Source organism: Ursus americanus, chromosome 25 (genome assembly GCF_024610735.1).
Source record: "Ursus americanus isolate L20-20 chromosome 25, mUrsAme1.1.p, whole genome shotgun sequence".
Taxonomy (NCBI): domain Eukaryota; kingdom Metazoa; phylum Chordata; class Mammalia; order Carnivora; family Ursidae; genus Ursus; species Ursus americanus.
In genome coordinates, this window is record NC_142151.1 from 2,787,776 (window position 1) to 2,812,356 (window position 24,581).

Consider the following 24,581-nt stretch of genomic DNA (forward strand, 5'->3'; position numbering starts at 1 on the left):
GGGAGGTGAGATGTATACAGGCTCATGAAAGTTCCTCAGGATGATTCCCACTCAGACGATTTGCTGATTGCTCTTGCAGGGCTGCCTTGCTCCCTAGCGCCTCACCCATGTCCGGCTTGATTCACATCTCAAGCTCTTGATTTGGTCATGAAGACCTACAATGTGATGACCACTATGTTCAGAACATGAAATGGTAGTTGCCTTCTACCCTCGAACACCCTCTCTAAAGCCTAGGCCTTCCTTCCTTCAGGATGGTAAGCCTTAAGAGGAGTCTCAGTTGCACTGGGGAAGAAGAAACAGTGGCAGAAACCTAAATACCCAGAATCTCCAACAAAATTCTCCAGAGGACTTCCTCTGTAGCCCCACCCCCACCTCTTAACTGAGGGCCCCTTGCTCAGGTCCCAGGGGAAATACCTGGCAATTTCATTTACAGAAAACAAGGTTCCTGTAGCACTCCGTTCCAGATAGGTGAGAACTTCCCATTTTATGTGTAGAGTTTTGATGTGAGCTCCATCTTGATAACCAGATTTCCTCCCGTTCAGTTCTTGTTAATTATTTATGCTACTGTTATTTGTATCTTATAACACAAAGACAGCATTTGAATTATTGCTCTCCTTAGCTGCCTAGTTTCTGCCTTTTTAAGAAGATATTAGGATATAATCTAGCAGGCAAGGCAGGAATGTAGTCTTTATAATTCTCTTTGTGCAACACTACATAAGTGCTGAATAAATGCTTTTTAATGATGCAGCAGCTGGAAGGTTCCCACATATTATCTTATTCATATTGAAGATACCCTGACGAAGTGAGCAATGTCTCACAGATGGAGAAACAAAGAGCAGAGAGGTGAGGTGACTTGTACGGGAACAGGAAGCAAATCAGAAAGGGAGGCCTGACGATCTGCACGTTCTTCTGGTTGGAGCGCTACTGGTCACTCATTCATTCTAAAAAGCCACAACCTGAAACATAAAAGTTCTCCCCTCCTACAAAATTTGGGCGGGACAAAAAGCACTTTATAAACTGTGCTAGAAGAAGAGCCCTCATGGTTGGCTCAGGTACACATTGTCCCTTTCAACCAAACATCAGAAAATCACTCTGTAAGCAAAAATATATTACCATCCCCGCGTGCCAAACAGCAGCAATGGCATAGTGGTGTTTACATGTGACCTCCCATCTCTGGACCCCAAGGTGCTTTACAATTTAATTATCTCCAACACTTCTCTATTTGCTTATACAAAAGAAGCCAACTTGCCTTTTCTTCATCGGGAAATCGATGGCAAATTATACTGCTGCCCAAGATCCCAAAGTGAGCCAACAAAAGATTTCGACCTCCAAAGTCAGCTCCTAATACAAGACTCTATTCTTCCCTTAATATTAAAATACAGTGTAACTGACCATCTCTTCTACTGCCATGAAGTGTCCAAACAGGTGGCTGGGAAGTTGAGAGCTTGTGATGAAGGGAAAATGGGGAAGGTACTTCGTTCTGTTTTAGACTTAAGTCTATGAGAATGCGTGGATAACCAAGTGTAGGTGCCTGGCCAGGTGGATTAGAACTGCAGGAGAGAGGTCTAGAATAAAGACGTGTGACCCACTCACATACAGGTGATAATGAGGAGGACACTGAAAATCCTACTTTTTCATCTAGGTCTCTTGAGACCAACCATGTTTATTGTAATAAAAACTCCATTTCTAAGTTCTGAATATTATTGTGAAGTCGAATTACAAAGTGAAACTAACCAGAGGTGTGGGGTCAGTTGCAAGAATCAATCAGTAGGCAGCAGGTTTGGTTTATAATTCAACAATCAAGGCCAGCTGACAATTCTCACCTCTCTGCCTGTCCCAGTCCCTACCACTTGTAAGGCCCATCTCAGACATTATATTCAAATTGCTTTTCTCCCAATATCTCCAAACATAAGTGTTCCCTCCTTTCTTTAAACTCCCAGAGGATTTTATGCATACATCTTTTATGGGATGCATCATAATCTGAATGGAGTTGTAAATACCTGTAAAGTAACCCAGAATGTACTTATATACCATTACTTATTCAAAAATTATTTATTGAGTTCTTGTTATAGACTTTATCTAAACTCTTAAAAATAATAATATACATAAGTTTCTTAAGGGGTGGAGCCACAATTTATTCATTTTTTTTACGTGAGTAGCACCTAGTACAGAGCAGGCCCTTGTTAATATACATGGGGTAGAACTGAATTCGAAACCATCGGTAGTGCTGGAAAAACAACTCAGTAAGAGGCAGGATAATAGAGGTGTTCAAGTCTTGAACCTTGGAATCAAAGAGGCCTGAGTTCAAACCCTAGATTAGTAACTTCTTAGCTTTGTGACCTTGGACAAGTTACTTAACCTCAGTTTCCTTATCTGTGAAATGGGCACAGCAATGCTTACCTCCCAGAATTAATGCAAAGATTAGACAAGATGGTATATATAAAGCAGTTGGAGCAGTACCCAACACAGTTGTCCCTGTTGCTATTATCCTTCCTGTAAAATTCAACAAGGGGATCGTAGGGTCATCTACCACAAGAAGGATAACGAATTGTACATCGAAAGGAATCACATTACTGGCATACCTAATTGGCAATTCCCGGGATACCTGTTCAAAATGGCAAGGCTAGGGTTCTTAGAGTCAGAAGGCACTGCTGGGCACCAGTAATCTTCCCAACATAGCAACTCAACCCAGTAGCCATTACCCTATATCGTAACTGGTGTGTGCTGTATCCCACCTCAGTGAACCTGATAATCCCCAAAGAAATCAACCTCAGAGATTGGTCAGCCTTGGCTGCTTCATTTCCCTTTTTCCAGAAATCCCAAGCTGAAAACAGAGGCTCAAACCCTAATGCTATAAGGGACCCGTTCTCTCTACAGCTCTCTTTGGAGGGATAACTCTCCAATGAGACATCCTAATGTGGACAACACCGTCAAATACACTATGAGTCTTGCAGAGCCAGGCAGAAGGTCCCTGGCCCGTCCGAATTTACGAATTTAAAAATCAAGTGCCTGTGAGTTGCTCATCAGTGTTTCTGTGCATATCCATTCCATTACATAAGGACCATGACATTTCAGATCCCAATGCCCAGAGTCCATTAACAAGCAAATATCTCCTTTAAACAGAGAAGTGGTACATTTCTCCTTCATCCTTATTCGGACCGGTACTTCTCTCCACTCAGCTCCTTTGCAGGTTCATTTCCAATAGGTTTATGTAACAGAACAGCTGAGTGATGTATCAGAGGGGCTCTGGGTGCGGCTGCTGCTGAGATGGCATTTCATCTAGAGCTTTCCAGTGAATGAGAAAGCACTCCTCATTTGAGTGCTGCCTGCCGCTCAGGACAAGCTAATTGTACCTTAAGTTCAGATTGTTGGCTTTTTTCAGGGCATGGGATCTGAAGCGAGCTGGCCAAACACTTAGTCAAAGCATGGCCCTTTATTCCATGAAATGTGCACTACAGTACACCACAAATGACCCGTCCTCAAATATGTCTGTGCCAATAGTCATGTCTGTGTGTGAAGACTTGGACCCTAGGATATTAATATTTACATTGTGTTTTTCCTCCTAGAAACTCTTCTCATCCCTGTCACTTAATTCTCAAAACAACTCCATGAAAACATTACTACTGCTTTCATCATTACTATCGTTCGTTTCCATTTGCAAACCGAAGCAGCAAGGGTCTGTGTGTCAGAGAGACAGAGTGTAGTGTCCAAGATCCAGAGCCCATTGATGGCAAAGCTGGGATTCCTACTCCATTTTACTGACTCAAACCCAAGGTTTCCTCAACCCAAACGTTCTGAAGACAAATGCCACCGTCTGAGTAGTAGGGTATTTAGAAGGGCTATATTCACTATTCTATACAATCAGACATGGTAAGACCACCCAGCACTTTTCAAAATAACACTTGTTTTTTACTTTTGATTTCAAAATGTTTATCATAGACAACTGGTAAGAATCATAAATGTTCAGAAAATAAATCATTTGTAATTTCATTTGCTGAAAATGGCTTGTCGTTAACACTCTGATGTACACCCTAGTAGACTTCTCAGCACGTAGTACACCCTATCTATACCTATGTGAGATGTAGAGTTTCCATGTTTTATGAAATTAAGATCATATTATGGATACCATTCTATATTTTCCCATTTAGCTATCCATCGACATCTTCCCATGCCATAAATACCCTCCACCTCATCACTTGAATAGCTACCTGGTGTTCCATCACAAGGATGCATCCTAATGTAGCCAACCAATCCCCTAGAGACTGAAGAATAAGGGAGAGCAATTCCATTCTTTCAGGTTTGACTCTATTATGAATAAGACTACAATGAAATACTTGTAAATAGTCTGTGTGTATATTCCTGATTATTTCCATAGCATAAAATCCTATAGAACTCTTGGACCAAAAGGAATGAAGATTTTTTTTAAGATTTTATTTATTTACTTATTTATTTGAGAGAGAGAGAGAGCATACAAGCACGGGGGAGGGGCAAAGGGAGAGGGAGAAGCAGGCTCCCCACTGGGCAAGGAGCCCGATGTGGGATTCGATCCCAGGACCCTGGGATCATGACCTGAGCCAAAGGCAGATGCTTAACCTACTAAGCCACCCGGGTGCCCAGGAATTAAGATTTTAAGGCTCTTGAACATTTTGAACGAACTGCCTCCAAAGTTAGTATAACCATTTCCACTGCCCAGCAAGCCCTGTAGCTCTGCCTCCAAAACATGTCCCATTTGTCCCAGTGGGCAAATCATACCCATCTATCTCACCTCCACTGCTGGTACCTGGTACCAGCCTCTGTCCCTCCCAACTGGTCTCTCATATCCACCCATCCCCCAACCAAGTCCATTTTCCAATCTATAGGCAGATGATCTTTCAAAATAAAAACATCTCACCCTCCCTACGAGTCATGATCTAGCCCCTGCCTCCCCTCCAACCTCTCCACCCATGACCGTCCTGGTCACTCACTGTGTGCCAGCTTTGCTCCTCTGTTTCAGACATACGCCAAGCTTGTCCTGCCTCCTTTGTACTTACTGTTCTTTATCCCAGGAAGCTCTTCCTCTCATTCTTCACAAGCCTAACTCTTTCTGTCATCATGGCCCCAGAAGGGTCTTCCCTGGCCACCAACTTCAAGTAACTCCATCCCTACAGTCATGCTATTCCATCCCTTTGCTTTGTGTCTCTTAGATTCCTCTCTTACAGTACCAATCATAATATGAAGATCTCTTACTGATTTGCTTACTACTTTATTTTCTGTTTCCTCCTTCCCTTCCCCTCCCCCCAAAATGCGCAGAAAATGTAAACTCTCACTCGCCACTGTACCGCCCGTGACCATCCGTGTGCCCGAGAATCAGATGTTCACAGTAAATACTTTTTTAAAAAAAGATTTTTATTTATTTATTTGGCAGAGATAGAGACAGCCAGTGAGAGAGGGAACACAAGCAGGGGGAGTGGGAGAGGAAGAAGCAGGCTCATAGCGGAGGAGCCTGATGTGGGGCTCGATCCCATAACGGCGGGATCACGCCCTGAGCCGAAGGCAGACGCTTAACTGCTGTGCCACCCAGGCGCCCCAGTTCACAGTAAATACTTGTTGAGTAAATGAATGCAGAGAAAAGAGTAATTTTAGTATGGCCCTAACTAAGCATAATATTGGAGCTAAATCTAATGTAAAATGTATCGCCTGATCCCTTCCAGAAACGGGGAAAAGATAAGAGATGCCATAAATGATGGCAAGTCAAGACTGGGGCCCACAGAGCTCAGGCTGGGATGGCTCGCCTGCATCACATGGATCCAACAGACTCTAACCAGGCATCAGAAGCAGGTCCTTTTGCATTGCAAAACAAAAAACTGCATCCCTTAAAACGAATCTCAAAAAAGAAAAGGCAAATTTACCATAAGAAATTACAACATATAGGGAAATACCTGAAAGTGTATTCTCTCGCATTATAGAGAGATTTAAATTGTCTAGCGTAGTAAGGTGTAGATAGGGTAATACGACTGGTTTTCACTATTTGAAGACCTGACCTGTTATTAGAAACAAAAAAATGAAAAGCGTAGATGGTAGATCTCTAGATTACAACACAAGCTGTGGCTATGCAGGTGAGACTCGCGAGCACATGAGCACGGCTGCCCTCCTGGGTGGGCAGAGGCGAAGCTTGTACCACCTGCCTTGTGCTGAGCCCCCACCAGGGAGCCAGCACTTCACCTGGCGTTTGACATGAGTGACCCCCTATGAGCCTCCCGACGACTCTCCGAGGTGCTGCTATCCCCACTCCTACGGGTCAGAAACCAGGCTTTGCTGAGACCTTGGACCAAACAGATTACATCAAGATTCCAACATGTGCCTGACACGTGCTTTTTACACAACGGTCCAGCTTGCCCACGGCACTTTGAGAAATGGGGTGGCCAGATTCCCAGTTCTCCTTCCCCAAGCTCATGCTGATTTGGGATGCAGGATGCAAAAAGCCCTTTCCTTCCACCCCTGAGGAGCAGGAAACCCCTTCTACAGTTGAGAACAGCTTTCCCTGTATGACTCTCCTGACCGTGTCAATGTCTGGAGTTTATCCAGCGTCAGAGTCCTCATCAAGGACAGCCACTCTCCTGGGCTCCCCTTTGGCCCTAGGTCAGCAGGCCACACAGTGTGTGTTTCCTCTCCCTCCCAGGGCCCTGCCTGAGACAGTGGCTCGGAAAATCCTTTTTGGATATAATAAAGCCCTCGGTGTGTGAGAAAGGAAATGTTTCCAGGATTTCAGGTGCTCTAAAGAGAAACCTTCACAGTCATTTTAAAAGATTCGTTTCTTTCTCTAATCTGTATCATCGTGAAGGGAAAAAGCCAAGCCAATTTCAGGGAAGAAAGCTAGAGCACTCCCTCTGGGAGTCTGACGGGAAACACTGGACACGAGACGGATTTGACCACTTCTATTTACAACTCCAGAGAGTGGCACAATCCTTAAAAACACTTGATGCTGTATCTTCTTTTTCAATAAATGAACAACAACAACAACAAATGCTTATTAGTTCCTAGTTGGCCTGATAATTGTAAGAAATGAGTTTCTTGAGTTGAGTCAGCAGCCCTGTTTGCTGGTCTCTCTGTCTCAGTGAGACCCTCTGACGGGAGAGGACATGAGGGCAGGAGAGGGAGAAGAGCTGCTTCTGACACACACCAAAAGAAAAAGAGCAGAGTGAGGACAGGGACACATGAAAGCTGTAAGGGACAGGGATAACGTGAAAAGTAAAGCAGCTCTGTGGGCTCTTTCCCTAATTCTCTACATAGCCCACAATGGCACGAGGACAGTCCTCTACTGAGAAGAAGTGTCCAAAACCACAGTGCTCACGATGGTCACAAAGGGCACAGCAATTCTGGAAACAAGACACCACCAGGCAGACTTTGAAAACTAGTCAGACACATATTTGCTGGATTGGTTTAATCTGGCACAGGTTTAGACCCAACCTTTCCTCCCATATGTCAAGCACACAAACGCACATCACCAATTTTAAAACTGACAGCTTCCCTCCAATGCCGAGTGTCTTGTTTTCCTTGAAAGACATTTCGCAGACTGAAATACTGAGACATAATATAACTCATACAACGACATTCAGGCTGCTGGACACGGACTAGCCAACCCATGGTCAGCAGCTGCTGGGTGATTAAAAACCAATTGAAATGATCAGATTTCTGTATGTGCAATCTACAGCGGATAGGAGGACCTCTCTGCCCCAACTTTTTTTTTTTTCTGTTGTAGCAAAACAGATCTTCTTAAATATATTTCACATATTGCAGTAGCCCGGACATCAAATGTTTCCCAGAGTGAAATTAAATATAGCATTTTATTTGGAACAAGCCAGCCTAACTCGATTTTCCCTCCCAGCATTGCCACATAGAGACCTTCCATTTGGCAACTAAAAGATGTGCTCAGCTCTGAGCTGGACTTAGAACTTCTTTCCACCGTCTTACAATCCATCTGTTTCCCCTGCCCTCGTTCAAGAGCTTCAGAAGTCATGGAGGGGGCCGTCTGGCCCTCTGTCCCCCAGTCCTGTCTTGAGGGGAATATACCCCTCTCTTCCTAGTAGAGACCCTCTCCAGCCTCCCTGTGACCACCACCCTGAACCACTGGAAACTGAACTTCCTAGAAAAGGCAAATGAGTCTGCTGTGGAGCAGTCTGTTGCACAGAGGGAGCGGGTCCCTTCTGGGATGAGGCTGCTCGTTGCTAATGTGGACCCTGATGGGCCAGCAGGAGAACCAAGCAGATTGGAATCTCACAGCAGATAAGCATGACTACAACCCCACTGAGGGCTGTGCGTCGGGTACGGAAAGGTTATAAAGAAGCAAAGCGCAGGTGGGGTGAGGGGGAACCTCGAGACCCCAAAACCAACATGCTCACCTTACAGATGCAACCACTAGACCCAGAAAGGATGTGGCACTTTTAGTGTTATGGCACCGGGCGGCAGCCCCAGTGATTTCCGAAACCTTGGGTCAAGGCTTGCCCACAGCCCCCGGGGAAGGTTAGGGGAGGACAAGCACCCAGGAGAAGCCTCTAACAGGTGCATCGTCAGTGGAGGCCTACAGTGAATTTTCAATGACAGCTGCCATTTCCCGAGGGCCCGAGAGGGTACCTGGCCTCTCTTTTCTTCCCAAAGCAGCCCTGACACAAGGAAACATATGCTCAGAATCAGGCCCAAGGTCGTACAGATCCTGAACGTCACAGATGAGAGGGGAATCCAGTTTGGTTTTGATTCCGAACCCAGCTGTGATGTGTTGCCTCACTATCTTATGACCTCCCTTCGCCCTCCCCCCAAAACGGAGCCATCTCTAAGAAGCCAGAGCGGGTCCAAATGAAAACTGTGGTGCAAAGCTGTCTCTCAGGTGGGATCTAAAGTGTGTGTGTGTTCGTGCGTTTACACACATGCAGAAAAAGGACACATCTAAATACCAAGTGATTTGTAAATTTTCTTCTTTATCAATTTCTGTTTTTCCAAAATATTAAAACAGACCGTTCTTATGAATCTGAAATTAATTTTTTTTAATTGTGGCAAAATACACAGAACATAAAATTTACCATCTTAACTATTTCCGAGGGTACAGGTCGGAGGCATTAAAGTACATTTGCCTTAGCGTGCCATCACCACCACCACCTGTCTCAAGAATACTCTTCATCTGGCAAGACAGAAACCCCGTACCCAGTCAACGATCACTGCCCCCAAAAACTGCCATTCTACTTCCTGTCTCTGGGAATTTGCTTCTTCTAAGTTCTCCCTGTAAGTGGAATCACAGTATTTGTCCTTTTGTGCCTGGGCTTCCTTCACCCCGTGTAATATCCTTGAGGTCTCTCCAGGCTGTAGCCTGTGTCACATTCTCCTTCCCTTTTCCCGCATGGGCATACCACATTTTGTTTATCTGTTCAACTATCCATGAACACTTGGGTCGCTTCCACTTTTTTTTTTAGATTTATTTATTTATTAGAGAGAGAGAGAGAAAGAGCATGAGTGGGGGGAGAGGCAGAGGAAGACAGAGAGAGAGAATCTCAAGCAGACTCCACACCCAGTGCAGAGTCTGACATGGGGCTCAATCCCACGACCCTGAGATCACGACCTGAGCTGAAACCAAGAGTCGGATGCTCAACGACTGAACCACCCAGGTGCCCCTGCTTCTACTTTTGAATATTGTGAATAACGCTGCTATGAACATCGGTGTACAAAGAGGTTTTTTTAAGCACCCAAACTTCTTAAATCCTGAAGTATATTTTCAGAATGTGCCACTGTAGATTAAAATCAGGATATGTCTTCTATTGGTCCCAGCTTGGTAAACGAGCAAATTCTATGCCGGGGTCTCTACACATTTTGCCTTCTGTCTTTAAACACCTTTAAACCAATGGTTTTCAACACTGGCTATTCATTAGAAACACCTGGGTGTGCTTTTTTCTTAAATACTGATGTCCAGGACCAGCTGAAGACGTTTGAATCCCAATCTCTGGGTTCGGCAGAGGATGTTTTTTTAAAGCCTCCCCTCTCTTCAGTTATTCTGCAGAAGGACCACTGCTATAAACTCTCTTCTTTGGGGGCTCCTTCTCTTTATTTACAAAATCTTTGCCCTATGAAGAACTCCTTTTTTCCCATCAAAAGTGAAAAGGGCTTGCTGCCAGTCAACTACCCTAGTCGTTTGCCTGAGTCCATCCCAACCAGAAACCCTCACAGCTCTGCCTCTTCCAGTGCAAGGCTTTTCTAATTGTGTAATAACCCACGTCTTCCTTGGAAGGAATGTCGATACGTGTAAGCAGGTAAGGAGGCATTTTTAGGCTTACTCAGTCCTTCACAAAATTATAATCTAGTCCTTTTAAGGCAGCAGGAACCAGAAGAGAGAGAGAAACGAGATGGGGTCCAAGACTCTCTCCAGGCCAGGAAGGAGGCTGCTGAGGAGGCTGGCTCCCAGACTCACTAGAGGAGACAGAGGACCTGGGCCATGCTCACATTGCTCTGACCCTAAAACACCCCCAGGCCCTGGCCCCCCCATTCTCACCCAGGACTTGCAGGTACTTCCTTTGGTGTGTCCCGAGGACAGCTGGTGTGGCTCTGTCCGGTTCTATATTCGATCATTTCCCCTCTGTAACCAACATGCCAGTAGGCTTCTCTGTGCTGCCGTGCTCTCTGATCGCTCAGTTCTCGACAATAGAGGGTGTCGCTAAAAGGGGAGCATCGTGACTTCACCAACAAGAGGAGTTCTAAACCTCTCAGTCAGAAGCTTCACAACCAAAGTGGCTGCAGCAGGACATACCCTAGGACAGTTTCTCTCTCCACTGCTGCCCCATAGGGCTTTCCTCTCCCGACGGGCAGCCCTGGGGCTCCAAGGCCCTTCACCTCTTCTGCCTTTTTGGGGAGAGCTCCCCAAACAGGATATTGGAAGACATCCAGGCTACAGTCCCAGCAGCAGCTTCATGCTCCCCAGGACTTGCCCCCCAGAGACCTGAGAACCAGGCCCTCTCCTCTGCCAGGCCTCCTCTGCAGCCTGCATCTAAAGGGCTGGGACATGTCTCGATGGCATTGAGCAGGTCAGCTCTGTTCCCGGGGGCTCCTTCTCCATCCACATGAAATGCTAATGTAACAGAATGCCAAGTGGTGCTAGGGGACAGGAGCCACGCAGGAGTTCAAAGGACAGAACAAGTGTGAGCTAGAGGAGCCAGGGTGCTGGCAGAGTGTCCACAGAGCGTGGGGTGGCCCCAGCGGCGGGAGAGGGGGAGGGGTATGATGTAGCCAGGCCTCGCAAGAAGGGAGAGGGCACTCTCCCCGGGGGACAGGACCTGCCTGGGTGTGGCTGGGATGAGCAAGCCCACCTCTGAACTCTATTCTGCCCTTTCAGGCATGCTGGACCCCCAAAGTACTTGGAACCACGAGAGCCAATCAGAATCTATCCTAAGAAGTGTGCAAGCTCATGGGAGGGAACATAGAGGAAGTGTGAGGGGTAAGGAAAATGAAGACCAAAGCCCCGAATAATGCACAGAACACCTACAAAGAGCAGACTACGGCTGAAGCTGGGGAGCCCAGGCAGGCACGTCTCTGACACCTCTCTGACAGGGAACTGAAAATATGTGTTTGTCTATCTTGTGCAGCAAATCCTTGTGCAGTGCCTACTAAGCGTTAGCAATGATGCAGTCCCAAATTTTCTCCAGGTTTCCATGCCCCCTTCCTCCTGCCTTCCCACTCACAAGGTCCAGACCCAGAGGGTACCCCTCTGCAACATCAGAAGGGGACAGGAGGGGAGACACTGAGCATGATCTGTACCCCCTCTTCAGTACCTCTTTTAGGCGGGGGTGAGACGGCTCTGCACATTTTATGGGTAAAGAAACAGAAGCAGAGAATAGCAGAGATGGAGTTCAAATGAACTTCACACATCAATAAATTACGTTTGCTAACCAGAAGTGTCTGCCCGTGGATGAAGCCAGGCCTGCAGGAGCAGGGAAGGGGAGCCAGGCAGGGGAACTATTTAGCGATGCCATGACTAAATGACAGTGTACTGGTCACCGTGAGGGAGCTAGCTCCCGCAGCCCAGGCCTGTGGTTGAGATCCATGTTTGAGCGTGTTTACATAAGAGTAGGAGCACAGTGTAACCAAAAGGGCATAGGGATGTGGACACAGATGGACTTAGGTTCATTTTTAGCTTTGTGACTCTGGATTTCAGCTTTATAACAGGTGAGAGAAAAAATGGTTGAGGGATTCAAAAGAATCCTGGTATTATTATCCTGGTGATACTCAGTAATAGAAAACTGGTACTATTAGCTTATTGCTTTCTTCAGCTTCTATCACAATTATTCACAAATTTATTTACCTAGAATTAAAAACCCAATAAAACTTTTGAGGTGGCTGTTGCAAGTGATTGAGGTCACTTCTCACTGATTGTGTAGTGAATACGGAGCGATTTCCCAGGTCCAGTGAAGTGGGGAAAAAACAATGCAGGGCAGAGTGTGTGAGAATTCCCATTGGAGGTGAAGAAGAAGTCAGTATATGTTCTCTGATGTGTAGGTCTCCTTGCAGGGACAGACCCTGGAGGCAAGGAGCAAGGAGAGAGACACTTTTCACAGTATGCCCTTTTGTGTGTTTTTTATTTTGTACTATGTGATTTTGCTACCTTTTAAAAAATACATGGAATGATTTACTTAGAACTCAGGAAAAAAAAATAGAGCTGTTACAAGGCACTGAAAACTCCAGGTGATCAGCAGGAGTAAATAAGTGGTGATGTGCTTCATGGCGCAGTAGAGAGGTAGGTGCCAAGGACCCTGTGTCCCGAGACCAGTCCAGGGCCATGGAGAGGTGGCTGCAAGGAGTCCTGACTCCATTGCTCATAACAGAGCCTTGCAGTGCTAACCTCAAGATGAGCCATGCCGGCTAAGAGCACCTCCCTGGAGATGACACTTCGTAATGATTCTAACTCTCTGCTTCACATAGCACCTTTTATCCGAGGAGTGCAAAGTGCTCGTGCACACCCAGGAGGCCCCAAAGCCACCCGAGGGGGAAGGGAGCAGCTCTCTACAGCTGTGAGGACCGTGGCGCTGAGGGGCCCGGAGCGTAAGCACCGCCAAGCTCACTGGGTCGTGGCTCCCAACTGAAGTCTGTCACTTCCAGCGACTCCAAGGCAGTTCCACCTCTCCGTGCCTCAGTTTACTTCTTTGCAACTTGAGAATATGAACAGCACTTATCTCACAAGGTTAGTGTGAAGATTAAATAATGGCCATAGTAATAACCAGTATTTATTGAACCATTATTTTATGCCAGACACTGCTTTAAGCCGCATGACCCATATTTATCTGATTCCTATCCTTCATTCATAAGTTTTAGAAGCTGAGGGACAGAGAGGTGCAGGCAGCCACCCACATGACAGAACTGGTGAGGGGGCTGCAGAACACTTTATATGCATCACTGCTCAACAGGCGGACATGGACGACGGCCTAGAGATGGAAAAACTGAGGCACAAAGAGGCTGCCGCTGCTCTTTCTCACATATGACCTTGAGGCCATAGATGACGACCTCTATCAACAGATGTCAGGGAAACCAAGACAAGAGCGTGAGGTGGCATCACTGCTTCTCCACCTGAGGGTCAGGGGTGCAGGCGGTCCCTCGAGGATGGTCAGCTCCCCAGGGCCCTCAAGAGCAGCAACAATCTCCCCTCCCTTCAGGACCGGTGATTCAGAGCCTTGCTGACCAACCACAGAGAAGGTGCCAGAAAAACCTGCACAAATCCTGATGTGCCTGGAACATGAGAAAACTGGTTATTGTTCAAAGCCTATGACTGCCACTGAAAAATGTAAAGAAGGGGGGACCCGATGAGCCAAGGGCCGCATGCGAAGCCAGCAGGCCCATCTGTAAATAGAGAATACGTTAGGAATGTGTAAGCAACACCATAAATCCCTCGTCAGCTGCCTTCCTTCCTTTCCTTCATGGACAGGGCCTGGGAGGCCTTTGGCAGAGAGGGAGGCCGGCATTTCGCCTCTGATGGCCAGAAAGATAGCTCCACGCAGAGTGTCTGTCACGGAGCACCGGGTAAAAGAGACACACAGAGAGCTTCACTCATTAACATTGGCGTTGCCATGACAATAAGCTGTTGCCAGGTAGCAGCGAACTAGAAGAGTGAGAATTAGCAAAGCCTAAAAATAAAGCCGTTATGTTTCTTCCCCCGTCTAGATGTCCATGTGTAACAGGCAATAATCTCGCCTCCGCCTCGGCCCGGCCCTCTCCCCAGCCGGCCCCCACGGCTGCTCCCTGTCCGGCGGCCCACACGACGTGAGGCCACCCACGCCAGGGGCCTGGAGCACCCCTCCCCGTCCACCATGGGCACCTGAAGACAGGTGAGCGCTCACACCTGGAGGCCGGCTACCAAGCCAGGGGGCATTTTCCCCTCCTCGGGAGGTCAGCCTGGACTCCAGGCCCAAGCTGGGCCTGCTCGGGGCTGTCACACCCGTACCCCACTCCTTGGCTCAGAATGAATGGGAAGTGGCAGGTGCCCTGTCGTAACTGACCGTTTCTCTTTTGGAACATATTTAAGTAAGCCTCGGCCCCAGAGGTGACTGTGGAAGACAGGAGCCCGGGCTGGGCAGCATGAGTGGTTCATGGTTTCCTTTCTCACTGTGATCCCGCCAGAAGAGCCATCATCATACTAATTCCAAAAGGTAAGACAGCGTAATGATAAAAATCATGGAGCAATTTGTAAACAGCTCCAAAGGACAGGCAGTGGAATTATTTTCAAGGTCTTCCGGTCTGGCTCTTGTAGCAGAGGAGAAAGTGCACATGTCCAGCGGTTACAGGTTTCCTTTGTTCTTCTCTCCCATCAGACCCTATGCCCCACAAGGCAGAAATCACGTGGAACTGTTCACTCTCATAACCTTAGCGTCTGCCATCAGCCCAGACACACAGTCCACACACAACAAACACAGTGGGGGAAAGAAGGAGCAAGGAAGGAGCACTGCCTCAAACATGGCAGAGACAGTATTCTGGGTAAACGGCAAAGATATTAACAGTAATAATACCTGACCTAGATAAAACACCTCTCTTTCTAAAATTCTAAGCTCTGCCTTCTAAGAACCAAATCCTACTCTCTATCCAGGTCTCTAGTCTCAAAAAAAAAAAAAAAAGGTTCATCACATATACAGGTGTATCATGCTTTAAGCAGATCAGATAAATTAAAATCCAGAATTTCGTTGGCAATAAATTCCTTTACTAGTAATTATAGTAAGATTTCCTCAAATGTAACCTGCCTAATTTCTTTAAAGTATAATTTGTTTAATTCAGGTAGTATGTGCTAATTTGAATCTCTACTTTGAGTGGAGCCAGCAGCAACAGCTAAATTTGTGGTTTCCTTCCTTCTACCAGACTCACCCTTGAGTTCTCTCCGTCCACCATGGTGCATGTGCACTCAGCAAATGAAAACAGTACTAATTTTAATATCAGTGTAAGAAGCATGTACTTAAGAAACTAAAGTCATTACTTCTCTCACCATCACCCCATAAAAATATATAACCCAGAACAGAACATAAACATTATTTCTTTGTTCTTTGACTGTTCTGGATTACTTAGCCATTAATCCAAATGCCAGTTCCTGCTTCTGGTCCCCCAAGCTTGTGCAAATAACATAAAAGTAGCAGAGAGAATGACAAGTAAAAGAAGGAGGAGAATAACTGGGGATTTGAGAGCAAGTCCCATTGATCATTCTGTTCTCCATCCCAACCTCTGAGCAAGGCCCAACCTGTATGAATTAAGTTATGCACTTGAGAGAATGAGAATCAGCAGGGTGGGGCCTACCAAATAAGTAATAGTGATGCTCGTGACAGCTGTATTTCAACAAAACTCCAGAGAGGTTCGTATTTGCACAAGACTACAGCAACTATAGCCATCAAATCTGCTTTCAGCATTGTCTCTAGAGACGGTAAAGTTCATGGACACATTCCTTCTTCTCCAAAGTCAGACACCCAGACGTCTCCGAGAGGGACCGTGTATCCACAGTGCCTGGTGTTCTCGTGGCCAGGCACAGAGCAGACCAATCCAAAAATGCGACTGGAGCGCAGTTTCTACAAGTGTAAGAAAGTGGGGTAGCACTCTGTGAACTGCAGAATCCCAAATTCTATACGGCCCTGACTTGATGGCCTGGGGAGGGCTCCTAATTCAGCAAGATCTGCCAGATGGACTGTTTTCTGAGGGCACCTGTGTGCCAATGCCTGCCCGGACCCCTTGTTTTCAGCAGGTCCTTCACCAGACCACAAAACAAATGAAAAGTCAGTCCTGACATTGACTGGAAAATAGGACTCCTCTGAAAGCTTTACATTCCCTTCTGCTAAAAGGTACCCAAGAGACAGCTCTCACCATCACTACACAACCATGTTGATACGTAAGATCCCAGCCTGTCCTCATTACCCATCCATATACTGTCTTCCTTCTCTATGGCACAAAATACCCAGTCACAGCTGCAGCTTCCAAGGGAAGGGGAACAGATGGAGTTGACAAGGCAGCCGGCTCCAATGTGCCAAGTAGAGCCTGGAGCACTGCACTGGGCACCGCACAGGTGACCAAGAAATAGACGTTGAATCACTGAATCGGTGAACGGAAAAGCTAACCTAATGCTTTTCCCCCTAATACACTTGAATTACTGGGATGCTTCCAAACTGAGAAACTTGGGCCCAGTTCTCTGAGATCCCACCAGTCTAAGGTCCATCTCTTTTGCCCGTAACCCCCTTTGAGATCATATGTGCCAGTGCCAAATGTCACTGCCAGCCCTGTGAGAACTGGGCTGGCATCTACCTCTAACCTTGAAGCACCTTGCTCCACATCATTTTCCCAGACTTCAGAATCAAAGCACCCCCACCAATCCCAGGCTTCCTCACAGGAAAGGGAAACAGGGTGCGCTACCTGTATGCCCTCAGAGGAAGACAGCATACACCCGAACACTGCTGTTAGTAGCAATATCACCAACATCTCACTCAGGACACTCTTTCATATATCACCACTTCATCCCAAACTAAAGAGTTCATATTTCCCAGCATGGCCCTAGTGAAATGAATCCTAACGATGACCCTAAGGAAGGCGTTAAAACACAGGTAAGACCCCGACTCTGCACTAGCCACTCCCTCCAGATGTTCTGTTGCAAAAAGAGTCTGATAAAAATAAAATCACACCAAGCTGAAGATCAGACTCCTCTCCCTGCCCTTCCTTCCTTCCTGCAACAGATAAACTTGTTTTCTTACTTTGCATTTGCCATTTTTAGAAACGGGTTAAAAGTAAAACGCAAGCCTCTCCTGGAGGAAAGGATAAGGATATCAGTCAGTCTCTCTCTCTCTCCCCGCTCTCTCTCCTCTCTCTGTCTCCTCTCTGGCATGTGTTACTAAATTTTATATAGCTTGACTTGCTGCATCTCTGATATGAGCTGCTTATACACAACATAACCAGACACATATTTTTAAGAGTATGCATCACTTAAAATAACTGGATTTAAACCTTCTGATTTTAGGTGAGAATTTGGTTGGAGGACTGGATAGGTCTTGGCTCTTGGAAAACAAGGCAATTAGTGTTTTAAAGAACGAAATGTATGAGTAACCTTTCAGGAGGACACTGACTGAAATGTAGAAAAACCTGACCTGTTTTTGCCCCACCAGACCCTCTTGGAAAGTACAAATATCCTTCCATGGATGGTTTCCAGAGATGACTTTTATGAAGCTCAAGACAGTTATTTTAAACTTCAGCTCCTTAAACTGTATTTCTAAAATATAATTAGCAATTCTTTATTCTTGGCCAAACAACTGCTAATAGAACACTGTGTGTATGGTGGTACAAGCCAGTTAAGAATCTTATGAAACAATGCTCAAAATACAGAGCGGCACAGACACCCTTCTCCCTGTCTCCTTCTCTCTGTCTCTCTGTCTCCTTCTCTCTCTCTCTCTCTCTCTCTCTCTCTCTCGGATACAAGTATGCACACAGATGGGACACCATTTGTCTTCCCAGAGCCATCAAATTTCAGGCACATGATGACTCCTCCCAGTGAATTTCTTATTATTACAACCATCCACAGACCACTTCCGACTGTTTGTGTGTTGGTTCATGAGGATTATTGGTATTTGGGGGTTGTTTGAACCATACTGATACATAGAATGGATGCTTAACAGAATTTTTAAAGGTATTTGATTACTGTTTTTAGGAAAACAATTCTAACAATAATACACCCCACCCCAAACCAAGACTTCAGTGGGGTATAGTGTGATTGGTTGCTTCTTACTAGAAGGCCTAAGGACCAGGGAGAAATATTTAAAAATCACCCACCTGTCAGAATGGATACCGCCAGCCAGGAGAGCTGGCCCAGGGCTCTGGAGCCCGCTGTCCTACTAGGCATAGATCTTCTATCTGCTAGATGCAGGGGAGGTCCAGGGGTCTGAGGCAGGGGTCTTGGGTGGTGGGGGCACTTGGATTAGAGTAACTCAAATGCTCAGAGTAGGTGGAAAAGGAACCATGTTTCTCCATTATTTCTATGCAGGGGGTACTCAGGCCCTAAGTTAGACCCGCAGGTTAAGCCAGGTAGAATAACCTCAAACAAACAAACAACAAGAAAACCCAAAACCAAGATACCTGTTACGTGGGAAACACGTTTTTTTTTTCTGGGGTGAAGTGAGGAGAGGAAGATAACCTGACTTCATCGGCGGACTCACCCCAAGGGGTCCAATTTGGCCTGATCTTCCGCTACTATGTACGGAAAGTACAAACTGATCATGACGTATTAAGACACCTCCATATTGATTGGTAAACAGCCATTTCCTTAAGTTTCCCAAATGCTTTGCACCACTCAGACCCCCTTTATCAGGACCCCCAGATCCTCCCTTGAATCCGCTAAACAGAGGGTTTATTCCGGGCAGGGCAGAAGGCTCCAGAACCCTGTACCAGCTCTCTTAGCCAGTGGTATCCATTCTGATGAGTGTTACCAGACCAGCTATTAATAATGTGTGCAGCCCTAGTCATGGTCTTGCCTTAAGACCATCTCAGCTAATACAGCTATCCTGGCCAAAGCCATGCTGACCTCTTGGGTAGACATCATCTTCCCTCTTGTGAACAGTGCTCTATCTAGCTGTCCTTCTCTTTCAGCATGTTGCAACTGTTTTATCTGAATTATGCTGTGTGTGTGTGTATGTGTGTTCAATGTACATGTCTTCTCATTCTTCTCCATAAAGAGATTGGAGGCTGGCATCGTACAAGGTTTTATGTTTCTTGGCTTACCACTTTATATTTAACATAGTACCTGGTGCATTATAGATATTTAAAGAATGTTCATTGGAAGAAACTTTTAAAGCCTGACATTCCAACGGCCATGGCCTATAAGTTGATTCCTATCCTAACAAAGCCCTGCTATTTTTAAAGCCCTTGCAGGTCTAGTCCCCTCCATGAAACCTCTCCAGAATCTCCCCCCACCCAAGTGATTCTGCTTTTTCTAATCTCCACAGAATCAACAGACCAGACTGCACACTTCAACACCTAATTTAACTGTACACCATCTTATGTTATGTTCCTTATGAGAAAGTTCAATTCTTGTTGTCTTATCTCCCCAACTAGACTATACATTCTTTGAAGATAAGAACCACATGGGAAAAGGCACATTTTGGTAATCCGTTTCTAAAAGTCAGATGTTCTGTGGGAAATGGTAACCTATTTCCCATTATCTTAAATAGGAAAAATTATAATGTGTTGCATTACATCAACCCCAAACCAAAATATATTACAATGTATTTCCTAAAATGTAAGCAAAGTACAGCACATAACTATCGTATAAACTATCACATTAGGATGTAAAGTGTTTAAAATAGCACTTCCTGATCTCTCAGTTGAATGTGCAGAAGCCTGTCACCTGGTTTCTCCCAGAGCTTTAAAAGGGCCCAAATTGATGACCTCCTTCTAGGAAGGTTGGCAGTCAGGAAGAGGGAAAGGAAGAGTGTGTTGGGGGTGTGTTGGGGGTTGGAAAAGCAGTCTGGTCTACCTTGCTATTACACTGGCTTTGCAAATCCTCCAACACATATGGCCAAGACTCCTCCCCTGGGGAATGGAAGAATGTTCCTTTGATGTAGTCACATGCGTCTCTTAGGCCCCAAAACAGCCTCAAAGCACATCCCCTTTATTGGTACTCAGTGGGCTCTACAAAACACCTACAAATGCTTCTCATGTTCCACCAATTGTATTTGAAAGATAATTTTAGACTTTTCTTTAAATTGTTATATTGAGTTTGGGGGATATCAATTTATACTTTACCTATATAAATTATCAACTGAAAACCACTTTATTCAGAGCTGTTTATAAAATAAGAAACACAGGTATTAGAAGCAAAGATATATTTCCCCAGGAATATGTTAACAGGGGAGACATTCTGTAGGAGAAACCTGTTTTTTCTGAACCTTTACCACCCTTAGCACAATGATGGGTACATGCCATGTGCACAATACATACCAAAGGACGGAGGGTTAGTATATCTGATCACTGACTATAGAAATGAGACAAGACCGGGTTGGAGAGCAGGAGAAATCTTAACTTGGCCATGCTGGCTGTTCAAAAGAGAAAAAGAACTAAGGACCAACACTCACTGGACACTGAGTTATGAGGTAGGCACACATGTCAGCTCACTGAATACTGATGACACCCCAAAGAGGGAGTTATCACTAGCCCCATTTTACAGGTAAAAATACAGACTGCATACACAACTTGGCTAAGAGCCACACAGGCAGTCAGTGGTGAAATCTAGAATCATAGGCAGGCTTAAGTGCAACGCCTGAGCCCTTTGCTCCATTCATAGTGCCTCCTGCGAGGTCAGAAGCACAGTCAACCCCCAGGCACTGCCATTCTCCCAACCCCCAGAGTCTCATTTTATTTTTGAAAATCCTACCCTGTGCTTCTGAAATCACTCATCTACATCATATAAGTTGTCAACTGGCCTTCTTCCCTCTGGATCTCATCCCAAGGCCTGGATTCTACAGCACATGGCGCTCTGATGGAAGCACTAGATCTCAAGTGGGCTACCTGATTTACATGGAGCGGTTCCAGGTTTGTCCAGCTCGCCCTCCTGCCTCCCTGAGCACCCTCAGGTCAAGGTTAATCCCCAACACAGACTATGTACACCAAACCTTCTGCCTACCCCCTTATTCAAAATCACCAACCCAAGAGGAGTAGACTGTCAGCATTTATTGATCTGACAACTCTTTCTTACCTGCCAGCCTTGGGCTAAGTACTGGAGATACTGCAGTGGAAAGAAGACAAGGTCCTCAACCTCACCCAGCTACTGGGGTGACAGACAATCATAGAAATAAATACATAATTACTAATTGTTTTAAGTTCTATAAGAGACAAGAGCAAGAGAAAAGGGCAATATAGGGCAAGATAAAAGGTTATAACAGGAAAGAGGATTTAGAATAGGAGCTTAGGGAAGACTTGTCAGATGAAGTGACATTTAGTGAGACCTGAATAGAAGGATAAGAAAGAGGAAGCCAAATTAAGAGTGAGCGCCTCTGGGTTGTCGGCCTCCTCCCCCTAACCACCACGACCTGCCACCTCCAACACCCCCGCCTCCACCAGCCTATCTCTAAGTTGGCAATGTGAGAACCCAGCCTCTCAAGGTGGGGGTGGGAGGGCACCGTGAACTTCCACACACAGAGGTTTCCCAGTTGAGTGTGCAGAAGCCTGGTTTCACCCAGCCCTTTTAAAGGGGCCCAAATGCATGACCTTCCGGGATGGTTGGTGGCCAAAGAAAGGGAAGTGATGAGGATGCAGATATGTTGTGGAAAAATACCCTGGCTTCACAAACCCTGCAGGACACATGGCCAAGACCCCCATCCTCTGGGAACGGACGAATGTTCTCTGGTGTGTGTGTAGAAAGTTTTAAATATGCATTCTGAGAGAAATGTAACTCGTCTGGTTCTGATTCATTCATAACTCATCAAATTTGTTTTGCAAGCACTGCTTGATGTCCAAGAAACTGCCAAGCCTCCCTAACCCCGCACCCCCCTTTGAAGTGGTGGTTGTGCAGACGTCACATGCCCGCCTAGGCACCGAAGGACAGACCCCGGGGCTCTGCGCCCTGAGATTTGGTAAGAAGCAGACCTGCTGTGAAGGTCTTCCAGTCACAATACCCCGCGCTACTCCCTTGGGCTCTGTTTAGCAATCTTTCTGGTGTGAAAAATGTGTCCAGAACACAGGAGTGAAAGGCCCATGGGTGTGCAGGGAGAAGAGAAGTGGGGAGGATGATAATCAATGTTTATTTCATTTGTTTGCTAACTGACACTATAATGTGTCAGCAGTCAGGTGAACAAAAAGAAGTGTCCTCTTCCGCTAGAGTCAGAAAACGGCCCTAAAAACAGAGGAAGGGACAGGCTTGCACAGTATGACTAAGCCAGGCCCCGGAATTCTAACTTCCTAGTTGGTTCTGTGTCAAATGGACCTTCTCCACCAGGAGCAGCCTGTCCCCGAGGAGCCAGTCAGAGGTGAGCAGAGGTACTTCTGGTGGGTGGTGGGGGAAGCCAAGGGTCCTAAACACCCTGCAATGGGTGAGAATGCCCCTCAGCCTAAACACCCCAGCCCTGACCGAGAGCTACCAGAAGGGGGAGAAGATGAGGCAGTAACCACGGCCCTCAGTAGCACTGGGGGGGACAGCTCAGAGACAGGACTGTAGACACAGGACCCTACACCACCTTCTTGGTAGTAGCGTGTTGCTTCTCTGACCTGATGGTTTGAAGAGTTCAGTCGGAGGCATGTCCCTTCAAGGGAAAGACCACATATGTTTCACTTTATACAGTGCTCAGTGTGGAAATCAAATTGCTTTCTAAACACACCAGGATAGATACTCCAGGGTAAATATTCTAACTACTCCTTTCGTGGGATCCCCATGATGATTTTTTCTGCATAGGAAAAAAAAAAACAAACCTCAAAACTTTTGTAGTACAAATAAGCTTCCTCGCCTTCTACGATGGGGCACTGAGATTTCCAGATACAAGGCATCTCTTTAAGGAGAAGAGAAGTCTACCTTGGATGGCGGGCCATGGGGGACTCTGTCAGACACACATCTTCATCTGTGGGCCTTGGAGCATTCTCAGGGCCTGTGGCCCATATCCATGCACCTCCCCTCACCCTCTGCTTACAGAGAAAACAACACAGCTTGTACTTAACTCACAAAAAATTTTTAGATTAAATGAAGGGTCTAAGGATGGTGTCAGGCAGGATGCTTTTCCCATGCGAAGCAAGGTCCCTTTCTCTTCTCTGCTGTGGCTGCGGAGACGGTTATGCCTTCCAGGACGAAGAAGGCAGACAGGACACTGGTGTGATTCTGAAGGACCAATAAGAGAATCGAAGTTCTCTTACCCTCAAAATAATTCTCATGCCTGTTAATAAATGCTTGAAATGCCTTTAAATGATTCAAGAGAAGACTTAAAATATGAAATATCTAATATTCATGCTGGGCTATAAATGACTGCTACCTAGTTCTTTAGTTCTTAGGCAAGTTTAAACAGGGAGAAAAGCTCAAAAGTGCACAATAGCACTGATTATCTGGAAGAAAAGGGGACCAAGCATCGTGAAAGTAGAAAAAAGACACGAAATGAGATGTGAGGCATCACAGGCATGTTCAGCTAAACTAGCTATGAGACGCTGGGCTGGTCCCTCGCAGCATGAGCCTCAGTTTCCCTATTTGTAAAATGGAAAGATTGAGCTGCATGTTCTTAAAGGTCTTCCAACTCTAAAATCCTATCAGTCAACCCAATGATCAAAAGCAGTGAGTCCACATTGTCCAGCTCAGGCAAGGAGAAGCAGAGGCCCAAGGTCAGCAATGAATCATTTCTCTAATCATTATAACTTAAAGAGAAAAAAACCCACATATTTTTGCACATGATGAAATATTTGGAAAATGTAAATGGTCAGTATTGCCTTTCCTCAGTTGTGACTGAGGCGCTCGGTCCTTCTGAGGGAGCTAAGGCCGCGCTGGGGTGAGGCCCTCACTTCACCTGCAGACCAGCAGAGCACCCACGCCATGGCCTCCTTCTCAGAGCTCACTTCCATCTGCTCGGCCCTCATCCTGCATGACGATAAGGTGACAGTCATGGAGGATGAGATCAATGCCCTCACTAAAGCAGCAGGTGAAGTGTTGAACCTTTGTGGCCAGGCTTGTCTGCAGAGGCCCTGGCCGATGTCAACATCAGGAGCCTCATCTGCAAGAGAGGGGCTGGGGGACCTGCCCCAGCAGTTGCTGCTGCCCCAACAGGAGGTTCCGCTCCCTCCACCACGGCTGCCACAGCTGAGGAGAAGGAGCTGGAAGGAAGGAAGAAGACTTGGAAGAGTCTGATGATGACATGGGCTTTGGTCTTCTTGACTAAACATCTTCTGTAACATGTTCAATGAAAAGCTGAACTCTTGGGTGGCTCAGTCGGTTAAGTGGCCCACTCTCGATTTTGCTCAGGTCATGATCTCAGGGTCACGGGCTCGAGCCTTGAGTCCTCACTGGGCTCCGTACTTAGGGGGGAGTCTGCTTGTCCCTCCACCCCTCTCCTTGCTCGTGCTCTCTCTCTCTCTAAAATAAATAAATTTTAAAAAAAAGCTGAACTCTT

General features: G+C 46.1%; 1 protein-coding gene and 1 pseudogene across 29 annotated transcripts in view; one reads left to right on the top strand and one right to left on the bottom strand.

Moving 5' to 3' along the window:
• The window catches only part of CACNA1C (calcium voltage-gated channel subunit alpha1 C), a 734,056-nt gene that overhangs the window by 480,883 nt on the left and 228,592 nt on the right, over positions 1–24,581 (bottom strand). The window lies entirely within an intron of this gene.
• LOC123777903 (large ribosomal subunit protein P1 pseudogene) lies at positions 23,930–24,396 on the top strand (annotated as a pseudogene).